Source organism: Pseudorca crassidens (assembly GCF_039906515.1).
Source record: "Pseudorca crassidens isolate mPseCra1 chromosome 1 unlocalized genomic scaffold, mPseCra1.hap1 SUPER_1_unloc_5, whole genome shotgun sequence".
In the NCBI taxonomy this organism is placed as follows: Eukaryota; Metazoa; Chordata; class Mammalia; order Artiodactyla; family Delphinidae; genus Pseudorca; species Pseudorca crassidens.
Window position 1 is genome coordinate 1,536,254 of NW_027135942.1, and position 11,240 is coordinate 1,547,493.

At 43.7% G+C, this 11,240-nt stretch overlaps 1 long non-coding RNA gene across 1 annotated transcript in view; it reads right to left on the minus strand.

Moving 5' to 3' along the window:
* LOC137217937 (uncharacterized) overlaps positions 1 to 10,574 on the minus strand; it is a 791,001-nt gene extending 780,427 nt beyond the window's left edge. Inside the window, exons 1-2 of the long non-coding RNA XR_010940336.1 lie at positions 10,508 to 10,574; positions 5,768 to 5,853 (exon numbers count right to left, since the gene is read on the minus strand). This is a non-coding gene — a long non-coding RNA (uncharacterized lncRNA). The remainder of the gene's footprint in view (positions 1 to 5,767; positions 5,854 to 10,507) is intronic.
* Positions 10,575 to 11,240: the final 666 nt, after the last annotated feature.

An 11,240-nucleotide genomic window follows, 5' to 3' on the forward strand; every position in this document is an offset into this window, starting at 1 on the left:
TAAGGGATTCTTCCTTCAGCTAAAACATGCATGGGAACCCAGAGTATGATCCAACGTGTGATCGGGAAACATGTTCAAATATGTCTCAGTTTTCATCCCCTGGTACTCGGGTGCAACATTCCAGACGCTTTACTAACACTCTCCCCACTTGGAGAGTCAGTGCCTTTAACCTCCTGTTTGGCCCAGTTTGCAATTTCTGCGGAAAAGGAACAGGAATAGGGAGAACCAATGAGAGACTAGCTGGAGGAGTCTCGACGGGCAAATTTAACTCTCATTTCCCACCAGGAAGAGGAATTAACCAAAGGCTCAGCATGCCATGCCGGAACCACACTAGGGCCTGAAGCAATCCTGCGGTGTTGCGGCCAGCTCACAAGAAAGCCAGTTGAAGAAAGGAACTCAGGGGCCCTGTAATTCACAAACCTGCAGAGTTATAAATGACAGCTATCGTCCAAAAATATATTGAAGTAAGGCGCCAAGAGGACTTGAAAGCGGGGCAGAATTGCAGGAAACCGATTTCAGGAGGTAGACTGGAATTGCATGTAAAGCATAGGAAAAGAGGCAGAACGTCCTCAATGATGCACTTGGCCAAAAAGGGCGTATGCGTTTTTTCCTGAATATACTCAGGAAAAAACGCAGACACCCTTTTTGGCCCACCAAGCAAGCTTGCAAAGGAAATCTGCACTACAATGAAGTCTCACTGCCCCCCGGTCAAAAGGGCCATCTGAAAAAAGTGTAAAATCCAGAAAGGCAGGACAGGCCATGGAGAACTGGTAGCCTTCTTATGCTGATGCGCGGGATGTAAATTGCCAACAGCCACTCTGGAGAAGTGTATGGTGTTTCCTGAAACATCTAAAAAACAAGCAACAGAGCCTAGGGCACTTCCACTTATGGTCCTATAGATTAGGGAAATTAAAATGAAAAAGACACAGCCACCCCAAAGTTTGGGACAGCTCTGTTTACAAGAACCTCGTTTACGGTACAAGTTCAATATCGCAGAATGCGAAAAATGGATAAAAAAGTTGTGGTACTTACGTACAATGCAATATCACTCAGCAATGAAATCTATGTCATCAGGCCAGTAGCAGCATAATGAGTGGATTCAGGTACGATGATTCTAAGTGAAATAAGTCACACAGAAAAAGAAACATCATAAGATATCACTAATACACGGAATGTAAACTTGCCTACACAGGAACTGAATTACAAAACAGAATAGGGTCTCAAATGTAGAAAACCAACTTATGCTTGCTTAAGGGGAAAGGTGAGTTGGGGTGCTGCATAAAACCAGAGATTGAAATTAGCACAGATACCTTTCCATAAGCAAAATATGTTATAGACAAGAGCTACAGCTTGCTCCACGAAGTGGACTCAACACCCCATATTAAACGCCTAAGAATATACCTGACTAGTAAGAATCTTAAAACCTATGGATTTATATGTCTCCGAAAGAGAATCAAGCGTGTGTACAGCGGCATAAACGCAGCAGTGATATGATTGGTGAGGTTCGGTGAGCAAATGCAGACCCTTTGAAGTCATATTGCATGGTACCCATTCCATGGTTCTCAACTCTCCAGGTTTAAGGGATTCTTCCTTCATCTAAAACATGCATGTGGAACCCAGAGTATGATCCACCGTGTGATCGGGAAACGTGTTCAAATGTGTCTCAGTTTTCGTCCCCTGGTACTCGGGTGCAACATTCCAGACGCTTTACTAACACTCTCCCCACTTGAGAGTCAGTGCCTTTAAACTCCTGTTTGGCCCAGTTTGCAATTTCTGCGGAAAATGAACAGGAATAGGGAGAACCAATGAGAGACTACCTGGAGGTGTCTGGACGGGAAAATTTAAGTCTCATTTCCCACCAGGAAGAGGAATTAACCAAAGGCTCAGCGAGCCATGCCGGAACCACCCTAGGGCCTGAAGCAATCCTGCGGTGTTGCGGCCAGCTCACAAGAAAGCGAGTTGAAGAAAGGAGCTCAGGGGCACTGTAATTCACACACCTGCAGAGTTATAAATGACAGCTATCGTCCAAAAATATATTGAAGTAAGGCTGCCAAGAGGACTTGAAAGCGGGGCAGAATTGCAGGAAACCGATTTCCGGAGGTAGACTGGAATTGCATGTAAAGCTTAGGAAAAGAGGCAGAACGTCCACAATGATGCACTTGGCCAAAAATGGCGTATGCATTTTTTTCTGAATATATTCAGGAAAAAACGCATACGCCCTTTTTGGTCAACCAAGCAAGCTTGCAAAGGAAATCTGCACTACAATGAAGTCTCACTGGCCCCCGGTCAAAAGGGCCATCTGAAAAAAGTGTAAAATCCAGAAAGGCAGGACAGCCCATGGAGAACTGGGAGCCTAGTTAGACTGATGGGCGGGATGTAAATTGCCAACAGCCACTCTGGAGAAGTGTATGGCGTTTCCTGAAACATCTAAAAAACAAAGCAACAGAGCCTAGGGCACTTCCACTTATGGTCCTATAGATTAGGGAAATTAAAATCAAAAAGACACAGCCACCCCAAAGTTTGGGACGGCTCTGTTTACAAGAACCTCAGTTACGGTACAAGTTCAATATCGCAGAAAGCGAAAAATGGATAAAGAAGTTGTGGTACTTACGTACAATGCAATATCACTCAGCAATGAAATCTATGTCATCAGGCCAGTAGCAGCATAATGAGTGGATTCAGGTACAATGATTCTAAGTGAAATAAGTCCCACAGAAAAAGAAACATCATAAGATATCACTAATACACGGAAGGTAAACTTGCCTACACAGGAACTGAATTACAAAACAGAATAGGGTCTCAAATGTAGAAAACCAACTTATGCTTGCTTAAGGGGAAAGGTGAGTTGGGGTGCTGCATAAAACCAGAGATTGAAATTAGCACAGATACCTTTCCATAAGCCAAATATGTAATAGACAAGAGCTACTCCTTGCTCAACGAAGTGGACTCAACACCCCATATTAAACGCCTAAGAATATACCTGACTAGTAAGAATCTTAAAACCTATGGATTTATATGTCTCCGAAAGAGAACCAAGCGTGTGTACAGCGGCATAAATGCAGCAGTGATAGGATTGGTGAGGTTCGGTGAGCAAATGCAGACCCTTGGAAGTCATATTGCATGGTACCCATTCCATGGTTCTCAACTCTCCAGGTTTAAGGGATTCTTCCTTCAGCTAAAACATGCATGTGGAACCCAGAGTATGATTCACCGTGTGATCGGGAAACGTTTTCAAAAGTGTCTCAGATTTCGTCCCCTGGTACTCGGGTGCAACATTCCAGACCCTTTACTAACACTCTCCCCACTTGGAGAGTCAGTGCCTTTAACCTCCTGTTTGGCCCAGTTTGCAATTTCTGCGGAAAATGAACAGGAATAGGGAGAACCAATGAGAGACTAGCTGGAGGTGTCTGGACGGGCAAATTTAACTCTCATTTCCCTCCAGGAAGAGGAATTAACCAAAGGCTCAGCGAGCCATACTGGAACCACACTAGGGCCTGAAGCAATCCTGCGGTGTTGCGGCCAGCTCACAAGAAAGCGAGTTGAAGAAAGGAGCTCAGGGGCACTGTAATTCACAAACCTGCAGAGTTATAAATGACAGCTATCGTCCAAAAATATATTGAAGTAAGGCTGCCAAGAGGACTTGAAAGTGGGGCAGAATTGCAGGAAACCGATTTCAGGAGGTAGACTGGAATTGCATGTAAAGCATAGGAAAAGAGGCAGAACGTCCACAATGATGCACTTGGCCAAAAAGGACGTATGCGTTTTATCCTGAATATATTCAGGAAAAAACGCATACACCCTTTTTGGTCAACCAAGCAAGCTTGCAAAGGAAATCTGCACTACAATGAAGTCTCACTGCCCCCCGGTCAAAAGGGCCATCTGAAAAAACTGTAAAATCCAGAAAGGCAGGACAGGCCATGGAGAACTGGGAGCCTTCTTATGCTGATGGGCGGGATGTAAATTGCCAACAGCCACTCTGGAGAAATGTATGGCGTTTCCTGAAACATCTAAAAAACAAAGCAACAGAGCCTAGGGCACTTCCACTTATGGTCCTATAGATTAGGGAAATTAAAATCAAAAAGACACAGCCACCCCAAAGTTTGGGACAGCTCTGTTTACAAGAACCTCGTTTACGGTACAAGTTCAATATCGCAGAAAGCGAAAAATGGATAAAGAAGTTGTGGTACTTACGTACAATGCAATATCACTCAGCAATGAAATCTATGTCATCAGGCCAGTAGCAGCATAATGAGTGGATTCAGGTACGATAATTCTAAGTGAAATAAGTCACACAGAAAAAGAAACATCATAAGGTATCACTAATACACGGAATGTAAACTTGGCTACACAGGAACTGAATTACAAAACAGAATAGGGTCTCAAATGTAGAAAACCAACTTATGCTTGCTTAAGGGGAAAGGTGAGTTGGGGTGCTGCATAAAACCAGAGATTTAAATTAGCACAGATACCTTTCCATAAGCCAAATATTTAATAGACAAGAGCTACTGCTTGCTCAACGAAGTGGACTCAACACCCCATATTAAACGCCTAAGAATATACCTGACTAGTAAGAATCTTAAAACCTATGGATTTATATGTCTCCGAAAGAGAACCAAGCGTGTGTACAGCGGCATAAACGCAGCAGTGATAGGATTGGTGAGGTTCGGTGAGCAAATGCAGACCCTTGGAAGTCATATTGCATGGTACCCATTCCATGGTTCTCAACTCTCCAGGTTTAAGGGATTCTTCCTTCAGCTAAAACATGCATGTGGAACCCAGAGTATGATCCACCGTGTGATCGGGAAACGTGTTCAAATGTGTCTCAGTTTTCTTCCCCTGGTACTCGGGTGCAACATTCCAGATGCTTTACTAACACTCTCCCCACTTGGAGAGTCAGTGCCTTTAACCTCCTGTTTGGCCCAGTTTGCAATTTCTTTGGAAAATGAACAGGAAAAGGGAGAACCAATGAGAGACTAGCTGGAGGTGTCTGGACAGGCAAATTTTACTCTCGTTTCTCACCAGGAAGAGGAATTAACCAAAGGCTAAGCGAGCCGTGCCAGAACCACACTAGGGCCTGAAGCAATCCTTTGGTGTTGCGGCCAGCTCACAAGAAAGCGAGTTGAAGAAAGGAGCTCAGGGACACTGTAATTCACAAAGCTGCAGAGTTATAAATGACAGCTATCGTCCAAAAATATATTGAAGTAAGGCTGCCAAGAGGACTTGAAAGCGGGGCAGAATTGCAGGAAACCAATTTCAGGAGGTAGACTGGAATTGCATGTAAAGCATAGGAAAAGAGGCAGAAGGTCCACAATGATGCACTTGGCCAAAAAGGGCGTATTCTTTTTTTCCTGAATATATTCAGGAAAAAACGCATACGCCCTTTTTGGCCAACCAAGCAAGCTTGCAAAGGAAATCTGCAGTACAATGAAGTCTCACTGCCCCCCGGTCAAAAGGGCCATCTGAAAAAAGTGTAAAATCCAGAAAGGCAGGACAGACCATGGAGAACTGGGAGCCTACTTAGGCTGATGGGCGGGATGTAAATTGTCAACAGCCACTCTGGAGAAGTGTATGGTGTTTCCTGAAACATCTGAAAAACAAAGCAACAGAGCCTAGGGCACTTCCATTTTTGGTCCTATAGATTAGGGAAATTAAAATCAAAAAGACACAGCCACCCCAAAGTTTGGAACGGCTCTGTTTACAAGAACCTCGTTTACGGTTCAAGTTCAATATCGCAGAAAGCGAAAAATGGATAAAGAAGTTCTGGTACTTAAGTACAATGCAATATCACTCAGCAATGAAATCTATGTCATCAGGCCAGTAGCAGCATAATGAGTGGATTCAGGTACGATGATTCTAAGTGAAATAAGTCACACAGAAAAAGAAACATCGTAAGATATCACTAACACACGGATTGTAAACTTGGCTACACAGGAACTGAATTACAAAACAGAATAGGGTCTCAAATGTAGAAAACCAACTTATGCTTGCTTAAGGGGAAAGGTGAGTTGGGGTGCTGCAGAAAACCAGAGATTGAAATTAGCACAGATACCTTTCCATAAGCCAAATATGTAATAGACAAGAGCTACTCCTTGCTCAACGAAGTGGACTCAACACCCCATATTAAACGCCTAAGAATAAACCTGACTAGTAAGAATCTTAAAACCTATGGATTTATATGTCTCCGAAAGAGAACCAAGCGTGTGTACAGCGGCATAAATGCAGCAGTGATAGGATTGGTGAGGTTCGGTGAGCAAATGCAGACCCTTGGAAGTCATATTGCATGGTACCCATTCCATGGTTCTCAACTCTCCAGGTTTAAGGGATTCTTCCTTCAGCTAAAACATGCATGTGGAACCCAGAGTATGATTCACCGTGTGATCGGGAAACGTGTTCAAAAGTGTCTCAGATTTCGTCCCCTGGTACTCGGGTGCAACATTCCAGACACTTTACTAACACTCTCCCCACTTGGAGAGTCAGTGCCTTTAACCTCCTGTTTGGCCCAGTTTGCAATTTCTGCGGAAAATGAACAGGAATAGGGAGAACCAATGAGAGACTACCTGGAGGTGTCTGGACGGGCAAATTTAACTCTCATTTCCCTCCAGGAAGAGGAATTAACCAAAGGCTCAGCGAGCCATACTGGAACCACACTAGGGCCTGAAGCAATCCTGCGGTGTTGCGGCCAGCTCACAAGAAAGCGAGTTGAAGAAAGGAGCTCAGGGGCACTGTAATTCACAAACCTGCAGAGTTATAAATGACAGCTATCGTCCAAAAATATATTGAAGTAAGGCTGCCAAGAGGACTTGAAAGTGGGGCAGAATTGCAGGAAACCGATTTCAGGAGGTAGACTGGAATTGCATGTAAAGCATAGGAAAAGAGGCAGAACGTCCACAATGATGCACTTGGCCAAAAAGGACGTATGCGTTTTATCCTGAATATATTCAGGAAAAAACGCATACACCCTTTTTGGTCAACCAAGCAAGCTTGCAAAGGAAATCTGCACTACAATGAAGTCTCACTGCCCCCCGGTCAAAAGGGCCATCTGAAAAAACTGTAAAATCCAGAAAGGCAGGACAGGCCATGGAGAACTGGGAGCCTAGTTAGACTGATGGGGGGGATGTAAATTGCCAACAGCCACTCTGGAGAAATGTATGGCGTTTCCTGAAACATCTAAAAAACAAAGCAACAGAGCCTAGGGCACTTCCACTTATGGTCCTATAGATTAGGGAAATTAAAATCAAAAAGACACAGCCACCCCAAAGTTTGGGACGGCTCTGTTTACAAGAACCTCGTTTACGGTACAAGTTCAATATCGCAGAAAGCGAAAAATGGATAAAGAAGTTGTGGTACTTACGTACAATGCAATATCACTCAGCAATGAAATCTATGTCATCAGGCCAGTAGCAGCATAATGAGTGGATTCAGGTACGATAATTCTAAGTGAAATAAGTCACACAGAAAAAGAAACATCATAAGGTATCACTAATACACGGAATGTAAACTTGGCTACACAGGAACTGAATTACAAAACAGAATAGGGTCTCAAATGTAGAAAACCAACTTATGCTTGCTTAAGGGGAAAGGTGAGTTGGGGTGCTGCATAAAACCAGAGATTGAAATTAGCACAGATACCTTTCCATAAGCCAAATATGTAATAGACAAGAGCTACTCCTTGCTCAACGAAGTGGACTCAACACCCCATATTAAACGCCTAAGAATATACCTGACTAGTAAGAATCTTAAAACCTATGGATTTATATGTCTCCGAAAGAGAACCAAGCGTGTGTACAGCGGCATAAATGCAGCAGTGATAGGATTGGTGAGGTTCGGTGAGCAAATGCAGACCCTTGGAAGTCATATTGCATGGTACCCATTCCATGGTTCTCAACTCTCCAGGTTTAAGGGATTCTTCCTTCAGCTAAAACATGCATGTGGAACCCAGAGTATGATTCACCGTGTGATCGGGAAACGTGTTCAAAAGTGTCTCAGATTTCGTCCCCTGGTACTCGGGTGCAACATTCCAGACACTTTACTAACACTCTCCCCACTTGGAGAGTCAGTGCCTTTAACCTCCTGTTTGGCCCAGTTTGCAATTTCTGCGGAAAATGAACAGGAATAGGGAGAACCAATGAGAGACTACCTGGAGGTGTCTGGACGGGCAAATTTAACTCTCATTTCCCACCAGGAAGAGGAATTAACCAAAGGCTCAGCGAGCCATACTGGAACCACACTAGGGCCTGAAGCAATCCTGCGGTGTTGCAGCCAGCTCACAAGAAAGCGAGTTGAAGAAAGGAGCTCAGGGGCACTGTAATTCACAAACCTGCAGAGTTATAAATGACAGCTATCGTCCAAAAATATATTGAAGTAAGGCTGCCAAGAGGACTTGAAAGTGGGGCAGAATTGCAGGAAACCGATTTCAGGAGGTAGACTGGAATTGCATGTAAAGCATAGGAAAAGAGGCAGAACGTCCACAATGATGCACTTGGCCAAAAAGGACGTATGCGTTTTATCCTGAATATATTCAGGAAAAAACGCATACACCCTTTTTGGTCAACCAAGCAAGCTTGCAAAGGAAATCTGCACTACAATGAAGTCTCACTGCCCCCCGGTCAAAAGGGCCATCTGAAAAAACTGTAAAATCCAGAAAGGCAGGACAGGCCATGGAGAACTGGGAGCCTAGTTAGACTGATGGGGGGGATGTAAATTGCCAACAGCCACTCTGGAGAAATGTATGGCGTTTCCTGAAACATCTAAAAAACAAAGCACCAGAGCCTAGGGCACTTCCACTTATGGTCCTATAGATTAGGGAAATTAAAATCAAAAAGACACAGCCACCCCAAAGTTTGGGACAGCTCTGTTTACAAGAACCTCGTTTACGGTACAAGTTCAATATCGCAGAAAGCGAAAAATGGATAAAGAAGTTGTGGTACTTACGTACAATGCAATATCACTCAGCAATGAAATCTATGTCATCAGGCCAGTAGCAGCATAATGAGTGGATTCAGGTACGATAATTCTAAGTGAAATAAGTCACACAGAAAAAGAAACATCATAAGGTATCACTAATACACGGAATGTAAACTTGGCTACACAGGAACTGAATTACAAAACAGAATAGGGTCTCAAATGTAGAAAACCAACTTATGCTTGCTTAAGGGGAAAGGTGAGTTGGGGTGCTGCATAAAACCAGAGATTGAAATTAGCACAGATACCTTTCCATAAGCCAAATATTTAATAGACAAGAGCTACTGCTTGCTCAACGAAGTGGACTCAACTCCCCATATTAAACGCCTAAGAATATACCTGACTAGTAAGAATCTTAAAACCTATGGATTTATATGTCTCCGAAAGAGAACCAAGCGTGTGTACAGCGGCATAAACGCAGCAGTGATAGGATTGGTGAGGTTCGGTGAGCAAATGCAGACCCTTGGAAGTCATATTGCATGGTACCCATTCCATGGTTCTCAACTCTCCAGGTTTAAGGGATTCTTCCTTCAGCTAAAACATGCATGTGGAACCCAGAGTATGATCCACCGTGTGATCGGGAAACGTGTTCAAATGTGTCTCAGTTTTCTTCCCCTGGTACTCGGGTGCAACATTCCAGATGCTTTACTAACACTCTCCCCACTTGGAGAGTCAGTGCCTTTAACCTCCTGTTTGGCCCAGTTTGCAATTTCTTTGGAAAATGAACAGGAATAGGGAGAACCAATGAGAGACTAGCTGGAGGTGTCTGGACAGGCAAATTTTACTCTCATTTCTCACCAGGAAGAGGAATTAACCAAAGGCTAAGCGAGCCGTGCCAGAACCACACTAGGGCCTGAAGCAATCCTTTGGTGTTGCGGCCAGCTCACAAGAAAGCGAGTTGAAGAAAGGAGCTCAGGGGCACTGTAATTCACAAAGCTGCAGAGTTATAAATGACAGCTATCGTCCAAAAATATATTGAAGTAAGGCTGCCAAGAGGACTTGAAAGCGGGGCAGAATTGCAGGAAACCGATTTCAGGAGGTAGACTGGAATTGCATGTAAAGCATAGGAAAAGAGGCAGAAGGTCCACAATGATGCACTTGGCCAAAAAGGGCGTATTCTTTTTTTCCTGAATATATTCAGGAAAAAACGCATACGCCCTTTTTGGCCAACCAAGCAAGCTTGCAAAGGAAATCTGCAGTACAATGAAGTCTCACTGCCCCCCGGTCAAAAGGGCCATCTGAAAAAAGTGTAAAATCCAGAAAGGCAGGACAGACCATGGAGAACTGGGAGCCTACTTAGGCTGATGGGCGGGATGTAAATTGTCAACAGCCACTCTGGAGAAGTGTATGGTGTTTCCTGAAACATCTGAAAAACAAAGCAACAGAGCCTAGGGCACTTCCATTTTTGGTCCTATAGATTAGGGAAATTAAAATCAAAAAGACACAGCCACCCCAAAGTTTGGAACGGCTCTGTTTACAAGAACCTCGTTTACGGTTCAAGTTCAATATCGCAGAAAGCGAAAAATGGATAAAGAAGTTCTGGTACTTAAGTACAATGCAATATCACTCAGCAATGAAATCTATGTCATCAGGCCAGTAGCAGCATAATGAGTGGATTCAGGTACGATGATTCTAAGTGAAATAAGTCACACAGAAAAAGAAACATCGTAAGATATCACTAACACACGGATTGTAAACTTGGCTACACAGGAACTGAATTACAAAACAGAATAGGGTCTCAAATGTAGAAAACCAACTTATGCTTGCTTAAGGGGAAAGGTGAGTTGGGGTGCTGCAGAAAACCAGAGATTGAAATTAGCACAGATACCTTTCCATAAGCCAAATATGTAATAGACAAGAGCTACTCCTTGCTCAACGAAGTGGACTCAACACCCCATATTAAACGCCTAAGAATATACCTGACTAGTAAGAATCTTAAAACCTATGGATTTATATGTCTCCGAAAGAGAACCAAGCGTGTGTACAGCGGCATAAATGCAGCAGTGATAGGATTGGTGAGGTTCGGTGAGCAAATGCAGACCCTTGGAAGTCATATTGCATGGTACCCATTCCATGGTTCTCAACTCTCCAGGTTTAAGGGATTCTTCCTTCAGCTAAAACATGCATGTGGAACCCAGAGTATGATTCACCGTGTGATCGGGAAACGTGTTCAAAAGTGTCTCAGATTTCGTCCCCTGGTACTCGGGTGCAACATTCCAGACACTTTACTAACACTCTCCCCACTTGGAGAGTCAGTGCCTTTAACCTCCTGTTTGGCC